Here is a 13,558-nt window from a genome sequence, read left to right as displayed (position 1 = left end):
CCCACGCACGCTCGCGCACACACATACATATACACACCTACTCACACACACGCACCCATACATACACACACGCATATACGCACACACCAATGGTAAAAAATACAAAACAATGGAGGATTCAACAGCAACAACAACATCAACAAAAGGAGAACAACCCAAATCATGCGACACCGACAACAAAAAGAACAAAGGCATCGAAGGCATGCCCCGGCCAGCACTGAAAGGGGGTAACTCAAACATCTCGGCTTCTCACGAGAAAAACCAACTCAAGCAGCACTAAAACCACACACCGACCACCTGAACCATCGACAAAACCCATGTAAATACCCTAAAACCCCACTCTTACCTAATAACCTAGCCATGGCTAGTGGATTGTAAAAAAAAACTCTTCCCAACCCCACTCTTTCTCTCTCTATCTCTACCTTCTCTCTCTCTATCTCTCTTACTAGAGAGGCATCTAGGCCTTCCACTGCAACCAGAGGATATTTGCAATGACCAGTGGGTAAGGACCACCTCTCAAGCCTATATAAAGAGGCCTCCACTTAGCACAAAGGACACACAAGACACAGGGGAGAGGAGACACCCAAGAGAGAACACTCAAGTGAAGGAGGGGCATACTAGCTCCATGCACTCTACATTGTAAGCACCACTAAGCATGTAGTGCACCCATTCTTGAGAGCTAATGGCATCATGTTTGGTTGCAAGCTTTGGGCACTTAGCATTGGAAACATCACCATTCTCCCCATGATTCACCACACCACGTTGAGTTACTAATCACGACCACTCTATGCACGTGAAGTAGTCGCTACTCTCCTACCAAGCAGCATGAGCACTGCTTGGATTGAATGTATCAACGCCACGCCACCTTGGCCCGCTCTCAATGTTGGTGATTGAGGTCGTCGGTGGCTGCATCGTCTTGCTGTTCTCCCTCAACTAACCCTCCCGCTAACTCCAACCCTGTCGTGCACCATATGGCGCTCGTATCTCATGTTGCATCCCAGATGCCAAGATCGAGGTTTGTAGTCGTCAAGACCACCACTTGTAAGTATCTTCATCACCAATAAAAGGGGTGTAATTTTGTCTTGATCTTTGGGGTCCATCCTCTACGGTGAATTCCCATAGTTACGGGATCTTTCATCTCTTGTATATCACCCTACTCGTGCTCCATCATGTGCAATCTCTTCCACCAGTCAATGTGCCCTGCTCTGAGCTTTTCACATATCTCTCTTGTGCACATACTAGTGACTTGTGATGAGGCATTTCTCTACATTTGAACTGTTGCTACACCACCATTTTGTGTTGACTACAAAGAGAGCATTTTAGGGTTGCTACACTAGGTCATGTATGTTTGCGTCCTTACCGCATTTATGCTAGGTGGTGCCCCTTCCTACCCATAGGATCACTCCTACCTCAAGATGATGCTTGGGGATGTTCAGGCTATGTGCGGTGTAGAGGCCACCCCATATCGCATGTCATTTCCGGCCATCATTTTCTTGGCACCCGCACCAAGGATCCTTTCATGAAACCCTCCAGTTTACAAGACTGAAACCCCTAAACTTTTGTGGATGGATGAATGGCTAGCAGGGTTTGCTAACTAGACGACAGAAGAAGAAGAGCTCCAAGCACAACTAGACGAACTCCGCATCTCCATCGACGCTCAAGTTCCAGGCATAATGGTAATCGATTTGCAGTGGGAGAGTCAACCAACACGCCAAACTCAGTGGATATACATAGGCCGAGTGCCAAGAAGAAGAATCAGAAGGTCGAAACCATGTCCGCAACCCACAACCAACCCGTAACAAAAAGATGGAAGGAGCTCTCCACAATAGAGAATCAACGCTATTCTACTTCGAGAATCGGGTAACTCAAGTCATCGAGGTAATTATCACAGTCAATTTTCAAGTCACACCTGATGCTGCAACACATAGGGATCTACTGAGTTTGTTTCAGGAAAGAACACCACCCTCTCCCACAAGCTTGGATAGTGACTAAGCACCTCTAAGCTTCACATGAATCAGTAAAACCTACCTCAAGACAGATCACACATACCAACACGTGTACGCTCAATTAAGGTAATACTGGACTTGAAGGCTCACTACCAGCACGTCATCGACACCATGCTGGGTGGGGAGCGGTTTTTTGCGGTTCTGGCATCAGATCAGCCATTTGTCTTACCTTTGGTACAAGGCAATGTACCGTTTAAATTTTTAATCTATGTCCTAGTATAAGAGAGTATACACGCCTCCTTGTAAAGAAAAGAAAAACTTTTTGCAAGTTAAGCAGTGTGTCTTTCTAGCTCTCTCTTAGTAATCATGGCAAGTGTAGTATTTCCAACATTTAAAGGAAAGAAGGGGGAGGATTTAGTAACAGACTTCCTAGATGACTTTGAAGGAGCATGTGTAGTGAGAAACAAAGATACGGATGAATCTCAGGTTAGAATCTTTAAGCGTCTCATGAAGCTAGAAGCTAGATCATGGTACAATGCACTTCCACAAGCAACCAAGGATGACTGGAGCCCTTAAAAACCACTTTTAAGAGGCGCTTTGGAGGAGGTACCACTTCAGAGAAGTTGTGGGACAAGTTGAGAGACTTGAAGCAGAAGGGTCTTTTAGAATATGTCACCTATGAGTCCAAATTTGTGGATTTGTGGGAACGATGGGTTGAGTCATTGGCAAGGGGGGAAGCTTCACCTGATTTCCTAAAGAAAGACCGGTTCATGCATGGCTTATGGATGCTTCTCAAGGAGAAGGTGAAGGGTAGATTCCCGGCTACGTACGAGTTAGCCATTGAGATTGCTCGCCTTAAGGACAAGAAGATGCGAATGTAATCCAAAGAAATCGAGTCAACAGAAGCAAGAACATCGCACCGACCAGCAACCACGACAACCACCATTCCACCACCACCACTGGCTCTTGGGGTAAGAGATAACCAACAAGATATGTTGGCCCATATTACTGACCAATTGTAGAATTTGTATGTCCACTTAATACAGCAAGGAAGGAGTCAAGAAAGATATCAAAACCCAGGAAGAGCAGGACAACAAAACAGGGAGTATCACTGCTACAACTGCAGAGAAGATGGTCACGGTATGTACTACTGTCCAAAACCATGACAAAACTATAATAGAGGAGGTAGGAGAAACCAATTGTCACCCCCTAGAGAAAGAACACCCCCACCCCGAGCACCAGCCCCACCAACACAAACTCTACATCCACCCCAGACACCACCACAAGCATCCATCCCACCTCTTCCACCAGCACCACCACCTGATCGCCCTGTAAACATCATAAGGCTAGAAGAGAAAGGAAAAGCCGTAGTAGTGGATCCACCCAGAGCAAAGGAGAGGGACAAGGGTAAGGAGAAGGTAACCTTTTTAGAACCATTTGAAGCCATGATTGTGAAAAGGGCTAGGAGGGAGAAATCTACACAATCAGATGATGAGAGAATTACTAGCAAGAGGCCATCCAGGCCACGATGGAAATTGGGCATCACCGACTTCCAGTTAGGGGTAAGTTCTAAGCACTATGATCTAACATTGGATGTGGCAGAGCAAGGACCAATGATTACATGGCCACAACTGCTACATCTCGCACCAAAAGTAAGGCGGCAATGGTCCAAAAAGGTAAGTACAAGACGTTCCAAAGCAAAGGTAGCCGGAGCAATTTCGGGTTGCAACATAGATGACATCCTTCCAATTGTCGACCTCAACATCCACCCAGAGCAAAGGAGATGGACAAGAGTAAGGAGAAGGTAACCTTTTTAGAACCATTTGAAGCCATGATTGTGAAAAGGGATAGGAGGGAGAAATCTACACAATCAGATGATGAGAGAAGCATGAGAGGAGATACTAGCAAGAGGCCATCCAGGCCACGATGGAAATTGGGCATCACCGACTTCCAGTTAGGGGTAAATTATAAGCCCTATGATCTAACATTGGATGTGGCAGAGCAAGGACCAATGATTACATGGCCACAGCTGCTACATCTCGCACCAAAAGTAAGGCGGAAATGGTCCAAAAAGGTAAGTACAAGACGCTCCAAAGCAAAGGTAGCCGGAGTAATTTTGGGTTGCAACATAGATGACATCCTTCCAATTGTCGACCTCAACATAAAAGGAAAGAGGGTTGGAAGCACCTACATTGATGGAGGTGCACAAATCTGTGTGATGAGCAAAGCTATGATGCTTCAATTAGGGCTTGAGGTTGACAGGCCTTCTCCATGCAAGGCAAAGATGGCAAACTACACAAAAGTAAAGTGTGTGGGTGTGGTAAATGCCGTGAAGATAAAATCTTTCAACACTGAGGTAGAGGTAGATGTTTTTGTAATGCCTACTAAGGGGGAGGGCTATCCACTAATCTTGGGAAGGTCATGGTTGATGGCCATGAAGGAAAAACAGGATTGGGGCACTGGCCTTCTATGCATGACTGGTTAGAAAGGGGAGACAATCTACTATGACATGAAGACTGGCAAGCAGAAGCAAATGAATCTAGAAACATTGGCAGATGAAACCACTAGCGAGTCTTCCACTTCTAAGGAGGAGACCACATCCACCAACGAAAGTGACAGTTCCATCGATGTGATGGGTATCATTATGAAGGATCCACAAAGGAGGGATTGGGGCACTGGCCTTCTATGCATGACTGGTTAGAAAGGGGAGACAATCTACTATGACATGAAGACTGGCAAGCAGAAGCAAATGAATCTAGAAACATTGGCAGATGAAACCACTAGCGAGTCTTCCACTTCTAAGGAGGAGACCACATCCACCAACGAAAGTGACAGTTCCATCGATGTGATGGGTATCATTATGAAGGATCCACAAAGGGTAAGCACAACTGGTGATCCATCACCAGAAGGGCAACGCAATGAAGAGGAGAGCAAATCACTTGGCCTAGGAGAAAGTAGGTTGAAGGGTATGTTGTCCACGGAACTAACACTTGAGGAGAAAGGTAGTTTTTTGCATATGTTGATGGGATTTCCTGACCTGTTCATTGACAACTATGAAAGAATCACAGGCATTACAGTGGTGGAACATCATATTAAGCTGAAGGAAGGGGTAAAACCAGTTGTGCAAAAGCTACGACAACTGGGGGTCATACAAGAGAAGGCACTCTTGGCCGAGGTAAGGAAACTGCTGGAGGCGGGATTCATCTATCCTGTAGAAAACTCAGAATGGGTATCACCCGTAGTAGTGACACCTAAAAAGAATGGTAAGTGGAGGGTCTGTGTTGACTACAAACCACTAAATGCAGCTACAAAGAGAGACCACTTTCCTCTCCCTTTCTTGGATGAAATTTTGAATGAAGTAGCGGGTTTTGAATGCTATACCGTGTGTGATGGTTATTCTGGATACTTTCAAATACGGATAGCCTTGGAAGATTAGCTAAAAACCACTTTTATCACACCATGGGGTTGTTTTACATATAGAGTTATGCCATTTGGTCTCACAAATGCACCTGCCACATTCCAAAGATATGTCACATATGTTTTGAAACCGTTCTTTGGAACATCCATAAGAGTGTTCATTGATGATTTTTGTATATATACCTCTTGCATTTCACACTTAGAAAAGGTAACTGAAGGTTTGGCCAGGTTGCAAAGCCTAGGCGGGCAATTAAATGTGGATAAATGCCACATTGGGGAGAGTAAAGTCATTCTTCTAGGCCATGAAATTTCATCAAAAGGTATCAACACCGACCCAAGTAAGGTGTCCGCACTCATAGCCCTACCTTCACCAACAACCGCACGTCAACTGGTCTCTTTTCTACAAAAAGTGAGGTACTTGAGTAGATTCATACATCTACTATCGCAACTTGTTCTACCACTACAACAGCTCACTCAAAAATCAACTTTCACTTGGGACGAGGAAAGCGAACATCTCTACAACAAGGTAAAGGAGGTCTTAGCCACCCTGCCAACTATATCACCACCTAAGTGGGATGAAAAATTCTATGTCACCTCAAGTGTGGGTGATGACTCATTGGGGCCTGTGCTACTCCAAAAGGATACGATGAAATCTTTCATGAGGCCAATCTACTTCTCTAGTCGAATGATGACAACAATAGAGAAAGGTTTCACCCATGTGGAACACTTAGTCCTAGCTCTTAGATTTGCAACTACAAAGTTTAGGTCATATTTGTTGCCTAAGTAATTTGTGATTCTAACCACGGATGAGATATTTCCCTATGTCGTACAACACATGCATGTGTCTGCTAGGATTACTAGATGGCTAGTTTGTCTGCAAGAATTTGACTACACGGTACAGATGGAAGGCACGACAAGGGCAAGCTTGGGGGGACTCGTGACCTACAAAGTCTTTGAAAGGAAGGAGAAGCAATCGAAAGGGGAAGAAGTTCGATTACCTCCAGTGCCACCGATGGTAGAAGGAGCACACTCTCTCTACTTTGATGGAGCCTACAAGCGAGCGTCCGACAAAGCAGCTGCTGCAGGCATAGTGGTCTTTGATGACAAAGGGACAAAGGTATTTTCAATGGGCCAATTGTTAGATTCCAGCACTAACCAAGGGTCTACAATGGTGCATCTCGCAAGGTGTACAACACCTTAATGTATTTGGGAATGCTCTACTTCTGGTAAGGCAAGTAAATGGAGTATGGACATGCAAGAATCCTAGCTTGAGGACTCACTTAAGTGGTGTAAAAACCTTGTTGGGTAAGTTTGAAGAACAAATACACCATATCCCAAGGACTCAAAACCATGAAGCAGATGTCCTAGCAAGTGAAAGATTGGAGGAAGTGGTGGTTGGCGATATAAAGCTAAAGCTCCCTCTATTTCAAGGTAGTGACGCCTTACCTGACATCATGCATTTTTTGGAAACAGGGGAATGCCCATTAGATTTAACAAAGAGACAGAAGCAATGGCTGATGCGGAAGGCCACAAAGTATCGGCTCATCAATGACGGCTTGTACTGTAAGGGTAAAGACCAAATACTCAGGAGGGTCCCTCTCTCTCATGAAATCACGGGAGTAATTGCTAGCTATCATGATGGGGTTTGTGGTGGTCACTTTTCCCTAGACATAACAAGTAGGGAAATCTTGCAGGCTGGCTTCGTATGGCCTAGCCTCAACCGTGATGTACACCACTAGTGCAAAACGTGTAAGTTGTGTCAAAAGACTGGCACTAGGTCACTTATGCCTGAATCACAGACACCTATTCTCTCATATGGACCATTTGAAAAGTGGGGTATCGATGCCATAGGACCATTACCTAGGGCCAACGCAGGAAAATTCTACATCATCATGGGGGTCGACTACATGACTAGATGGGCAGAAGCTACAGCCACTACTAGAATCACAGCGGTAGAGGTAGCTAAGTTTATCTACGAGCACATATGCTGTAGGTTTGGCACACCATTAGACATCATCTCTGATAGAGGGCCAGGTTTTAGAGCAGACTTGGTAGGAGAATTAATGCAGAACTGGGCATTACAAGGAGGCACTCTTCACCATATTACCCTCAATGTAATGGCCTATTGAAAAGGTGAATGGAATGGTTTCTAAAATTATTACCAAGCAGGTAATCAATCATCCTGGAGACTGGGATAAGTACCTACTACTAGCTTTGTGGGCCTACAGAACCTCATTCCGTACATCCTTGGGATTCACACCGTATCATCTGGTACTTGGTAAGAAAGCAATCTTGCCCATTTAAGTGCAACTACAAAGTCTCAGAGTAATGGCAAGACAACTTCAACAGCCCAACATGCATTTGAGAGATCACATCATTGACTTGGAGGGACTACAGCTGGACAGAGAAGAAGCAATAAATTATTATGTGGCACAAGCAGAGAACAGACAGCTTAGCTTTAACCAACATCTTCGGCAAAAAGAATTGAAGAAAGGAATGTTGGTGCTCCGCTACGACAATCACTTCGACACGCGCAAAGATAAGAAACTCCTACTCCGATGGGAAGGCCCTTTCATCATCACGAAAAAGTATGCCAATGGAAGCTACCAGCTTATGGAAGAGGATGGAAAACTTCATAAAACCAGGGTAAATGGTTGGCGGCTAAAACCTTATTTTCTTCAATTTGACCAGACTCCACCTATCGACATTCCAGATGAGGATACACCATCAACCGCCACCTCCGACGATAATGATCAAACAGATGAGCTAGAGACATGAATGCCTTTAGCCAAATGGGGAAGGCTAATGATAGCCGATTTTCAGAAAACAAAGAGAGAAAAAAAAAATCCTCTGTCAGCGCTTTAGCAACACCGTCGGAAGACTCGACAATGCCCTGGTCCACACCTCACGGCCCTAGCTCGTCCATACCATAGCCCCGGGGGATTCACTCTATATATAAAATGGGATACCACCTGCGAGCAGAAACTTTGATAAAACCCCTATATACGACTCATTTTAGGGAATATGACCCCCCTTTCTACGCTTATATGAAAATCAATGAAGAAAACTATCATACCTCTATCTTACATATGAAATTTAGGTCTCACATGATTTAACTGAGTAAAACTAGTCAAAGAATGTGTAGCATAGTGACTGGGAGTGTACTAAAGAACCATTTTTGTTGATAACTAGATGTACCCTTGATCTGCCTTAATTGACTTTCAAACTATGTGCCCAATCAGGTTGCACTATGGCTACTCTTCCAAGTCAAAGATTGTGTAGCATAGTGACTGGCCACGTAATAAGGAACCACTTTTGTTGATAACTAGATGTACCCTCAATGTGTCGTAGTTTGAATTTTAAACTATGTGCCCGATCAGCATGCACTCTGGCTACTCGTCTAGTTTTGACCCTTCCAAAGCTGGTGTAAATCAACCCTTATCTATGAACGGCGGCTTGATGCAAAATTTGATGTGTGACCTGATAATAAAAATTGCCTAAATTCATCCGAGTTCTAGTTCACATCGGTGACCAATCGTTACAAGTAATCAACCCCCCCCCCCCCCCCCCCCCCCCCATAAATATGATTACCCCCTCCCTTATTTTAAAGCTTGGCGGATAAATTATTGAGGGCTTGTCCCTAACTTATACTCTTATGTATCTTGTAAAAAAAACCCCTCTCTTGCACTTACGTGGTGCGGTAAGTTTTTCATGGTGAATCCCCTGGGACCCCAGCCTAGCAGGCTGCCCTCGATTTCACCTCACCCCACCCTCTCTCTCTCCCTCTTGTTTTACACCCCTAGCGGGCCACCAATTTTGTAATATTCCCTCTCTCTCTCTTCCATTATTCTATCTCTCTCTCTCTCTCTCTCTCTCTCTCTCTCTCTCTCTCTCTCTCTCTCTCTCTCTCTCAATTCCCTTCCCCACACACCCTATCCTCTCACCCTCCTTCACAACCTCACACTCCCTCTCTCACTCTCTTTTTCCCATGGTGAGAACCTGCCATTAGGACCATTTCTCTCTCTATCTCTAACATACCCCCCCTCTTGTTGACTAATCTACCCCATCCCCCTCCGTTTGCGGCCGCTGTCGGCACGGCCTCGCCCACGCTCTCTCTCGCTCGCACCCTGGACCGCACCCTGGACCCAGCCCATGCGGGCGCACCATGGAATGCAACCACACACCCTATCCCCTATCCTCTCACCCCTCCTCACCACCTCACCCACACTCTCTCTCACTCACTGCACGCACAGCCCTGCAACCGCCATGCCCGGTTCTCGTGCTCTCTCTCTCTCTCTCTCCTCAGCTCGTGCAGACGCCGCACCATAACCGCTTACTCACCCACACACACTCTCTCTCTCTCTCTCTCTCTCTCTCTCTCTCTCTCTCTCTCTCTCTCTCTCTCTCTCTCTCTCTCCATCTCTCCCGCCTCTGCGTCGCCAATATTTCTCCGAAAACCAAAAAAAGGGAAAATTATATATTTACATATATAATATATCCCCCCCCCCCCCCCCCCCCCCCCCGTTCCCACGCACGCTCGTGGACACACATACATATACACACCTACTCTCACACACGCACCCATACACACACACACGCATATATGCACATACCAACGGTAAAAAATGCAAAAAAAGGGAGGATTCAACAGCAACGACGATATCAACAAAAGGAGAACGACCCAAATCATGCGACATTGACAACAAAAAGAAAAAAGGCGCCAAAGGCATGCCCCGGCCAGCATCGAAAGGAGGTAACTCAAACTTCTCGATTTCTCACGACAAAAACCAACTCCAACAGTACTAAAACCTTACACCGACCACCCGAACCATCGACAAAACCCATGTAAATACCCTAAAACCCCACTCTTCCCTAATAACCTAGCCATGGCTAGTGGATTGTAAAACAAACTCTCCCCAACCCCACTCTTTCTCTCTCTATCTCTACCTTCTCTCTCTCTATCTCTCTTACTAGAGAGGCATCTAGGCCTTCTACTGCAACCAAAGGATATTTGCAATGACCAATGGGTAAGGACCACCTCTCAAGCCTATATAAAGAGGCCTCCGCTTAGCACAAAGGACACACAAGACACAGGGGAGAGGAGACACCCAAGAGAGAACACTCAAGTGAAGGAGGGGCATGTTAAAGAATATGAGGTTAAAGAATATGTCCATTGTGCTATGGGCGGCTGGACACTGACTATCCTATGTTGTAAATATACTTTGGATAATAGTTAAAAGAGAAGAAGAGAAGAGCAGCTCGTTGAATGGCTGCTCTGCTGGGTAATGATTGTGTGTGTGTGTGTGTGTGTGTGTGTGTGTCTCGATGTGTGTTGGTGTGTGTGCATAGTCTTCTTTTCTACCTTCTCCATCACCTGAGCACTCTACAAAGTGGTATCAGATCTCAGTTTAAGGAGCTACAGTCAATACACAGATTTTCGTAGCTCTGGAAAACAGCAAAAAAGAGAGGTTTTTTGGTCATAACTCCCTCACCCGAACTCGAAATACAGTGATCCAGGAGTCTATCTTTATGTTTTTGGGCATTCCGGGTGCATTGGCATACTCAGATTTTCCAAAATCTACAATTTTCTACAGCAAACAGTCAGCTCACACAAGCATAGGAGATGTCCAGTTTTGCACTCGGCAGTAGATTTACAGGTTACAGGTGAAGAATTCAGCATTTACATAGGTTTTAGAGAGCGACATAGAGCTTTTGCATCATGATACTTTGTTATCGAAGATTATGTTTGGTTGTTGTGGGTCCGTTATGGACAGCCACCTATGTAAGAAAGGTTGTGGGAAGAAGTTGAGGCGGTTATATTGTCAGATTGAGTACTTTGTGTTTATGTATGGATATGCGGTCAATGTATTTTGGAAAACTGCAGCCTTTGTGAGGGTCAAGTGAGGTTTTCTGAAGCCTTGTCTTGGGAGCTTTGGTACCTTGGCAAGGTGGATTAGGTACTGGAGCGAACCCCCGACTGCCCCCGCAAAAGACCTCATATGTCGTTTACGACTATGGGAAGAAGGTGGATGTATGGATATGTGGTACAGGATAGCGTATGGATTACATTTGCATATAGGTCCATGTGGACATTGTTTTAAAGTATTTATGTATAGTATTGAGTCAGTTTGTGGCAAAGTGAGTCAGTGGATTTTCCCTTGGCAGTGAGAGATTTTCTGTCAGTGTTTATGAGCACTTTGGTTGAGATTGTCACTTGAGATATTGTCCAAATACAAACGAAACTCTGCCAAAATTTTGTCAAAATCCTTTGGAAGAAATTGAGAGAGTGAAGATGGCAGAAAGTTCAACTCAAGTCACACAGATTGTTGGAGAGAAGCTGACCAAAGAGAACTACAGCATATGGTCTTACAGGATGGAGAACTTTATCATGGGCAAAGGTTTATGGGATTATATTACAGGTGAACAAGAGTGTCCCGAGGTTGGTTTGGAACCAAATAGAGAGAATGTTGAAGCACATAAAACATGGCAAGTAGGAGTAGAAGCTTACAAGAAGTAGATCGAGAATTCAAGGAAAGTGATGCATTGGATTTCACTATGCATTAGTGACTTCTTTATACCACATGTGAAGAAGACTCAATCTCCAAAGGAAGCATGTTTGTACATCCTCAAATGATGGATATTGTAATAGATGTGGCATTTATGGTCACTTTGAAAGAGAATTTTACACAAGGCTAAATCAAAATCGTGATCGTGGTGGAAGAGGCCGAGGTTATGGCAGACATGGAGGAAACTTTGCTGGATACAATCCTCATGATCAAAATATATATGACAATAGATCGAGTGGACATTTATTTCCTATGGAGCATGTTGTCGGAAGCATGGTGGAGTCACATCATACAGATGATTGGTATTTAGATAGCGGTGCCACAAATCATATGACATATCATGGTGAATGGTTTGACAAAAAAGAGATATTAAAAGAGGATGAGTTTGTCGCTACAGGTGATGATACTATGCATCGGATTACACATGTTGGTTCAGTTCCATTGCTAGAAAAAGACGGGACATACAACACATTGGAAGATGTTCTATATGTGCCTTCAATCACAAAGAATTTAGCATCAGTTGGACAAATGACAGATCAAGGGTTGCAAGTCCATTTTAATCGTTATGGCTGCTTCATAGAGGAGTTTCACAAAGGCAGACCAGGCAAGATATTGGCATGTGGAAGAAAGAAAGGTCGCTTGTTCTCATTGGAAGCTGGAGATCCATGTTTACACAATGGTATGTATGCAAACAAATCAACCACTTAACATAATTGGGCAGAGTTATCGCATAAGAGGATTGGACATGTCAATTTTGAAGACTAAAGCATATGCAATCAAATCAAATTGTACGTGGATTACCAAATTTTGGCAGATTGAATTTTGATCATGTTTGTGAAGCTTGTCAATTTGGAAAGCAATCTCGTTTACGATTTCCAAAAAGGGGGAGAATTAGCCAAAGTCCTTTGGAAATTGTTCATTCAGATATTTGGGGACCTTGTGATCATGCTACACCAAATGGTTGTCGATATTTTATCACATTTACGGATGATTACAGCAAAATGACATGGGTTTACTTTCTAAAGGCGAAGTCAGAGGCATTTGAGGTATTCTTGGAGTTCAAAGTTATGGTTGAGAAAGAGAATGGTTGTCAAAATAAATGCCTATGTACAGATGGAGGGGGAGAGTACATGTCACACAGTTTTGATGATTACTTATGTGAACAAGGCATAAGAAGACAGATTACTTGCAGATACACACCACAACAAAATGGAGTTGCTGAGAGAAAGAATAGAGTCATAGCAGAGATTGCAAGAGCCACGATGAATGAGATGAATATGCCATTAACATATTGGGCTGAAGTAGTTCATATAGCACTACACATTATGAATTGAACACCAACAGCTGCCATTCATGAAACTTCACCTTATGAGAGACTTTATGGGATCAAGCCAACAGTTTCCTACATGAAAGTTTTTGGATGTATTTGCTATGTTCATGTGCCAAATGAAGCAAGAAAGAAGATGGAGCCAAAGGCAGTGAAGTGTATATTCTTGGGCTACCCAGTTGAAACGAACGGTTACAAGTGCTATGATCCTACGATAAGACAAGTTTATGTCAGTAGAGATGTCAAATTTTGTGAGCATGAACCATGGTATAAACCAAAGCCAATGATCGAGTATGAAGAGC

Source organism: Adiantum capillus-veneris, chromosome 12 (genome assembly GCF_014529385.1).
Source record: "Adiantum capillus-veneris isolate H3 chromosome 12, ASM1452938v2, whole genome shotgun sequence".
In the NCBI taxonomy this organism is placed as follows: Eukaryota; Viridiplantae; Streptophyta; class Polypodiopsida; order Polypodiales; family Pteridaceae; genus Adiantum; species Adiantum capillus-veneris.
This window is presented reverse-complemented; position numbering follows the sequence as displayed.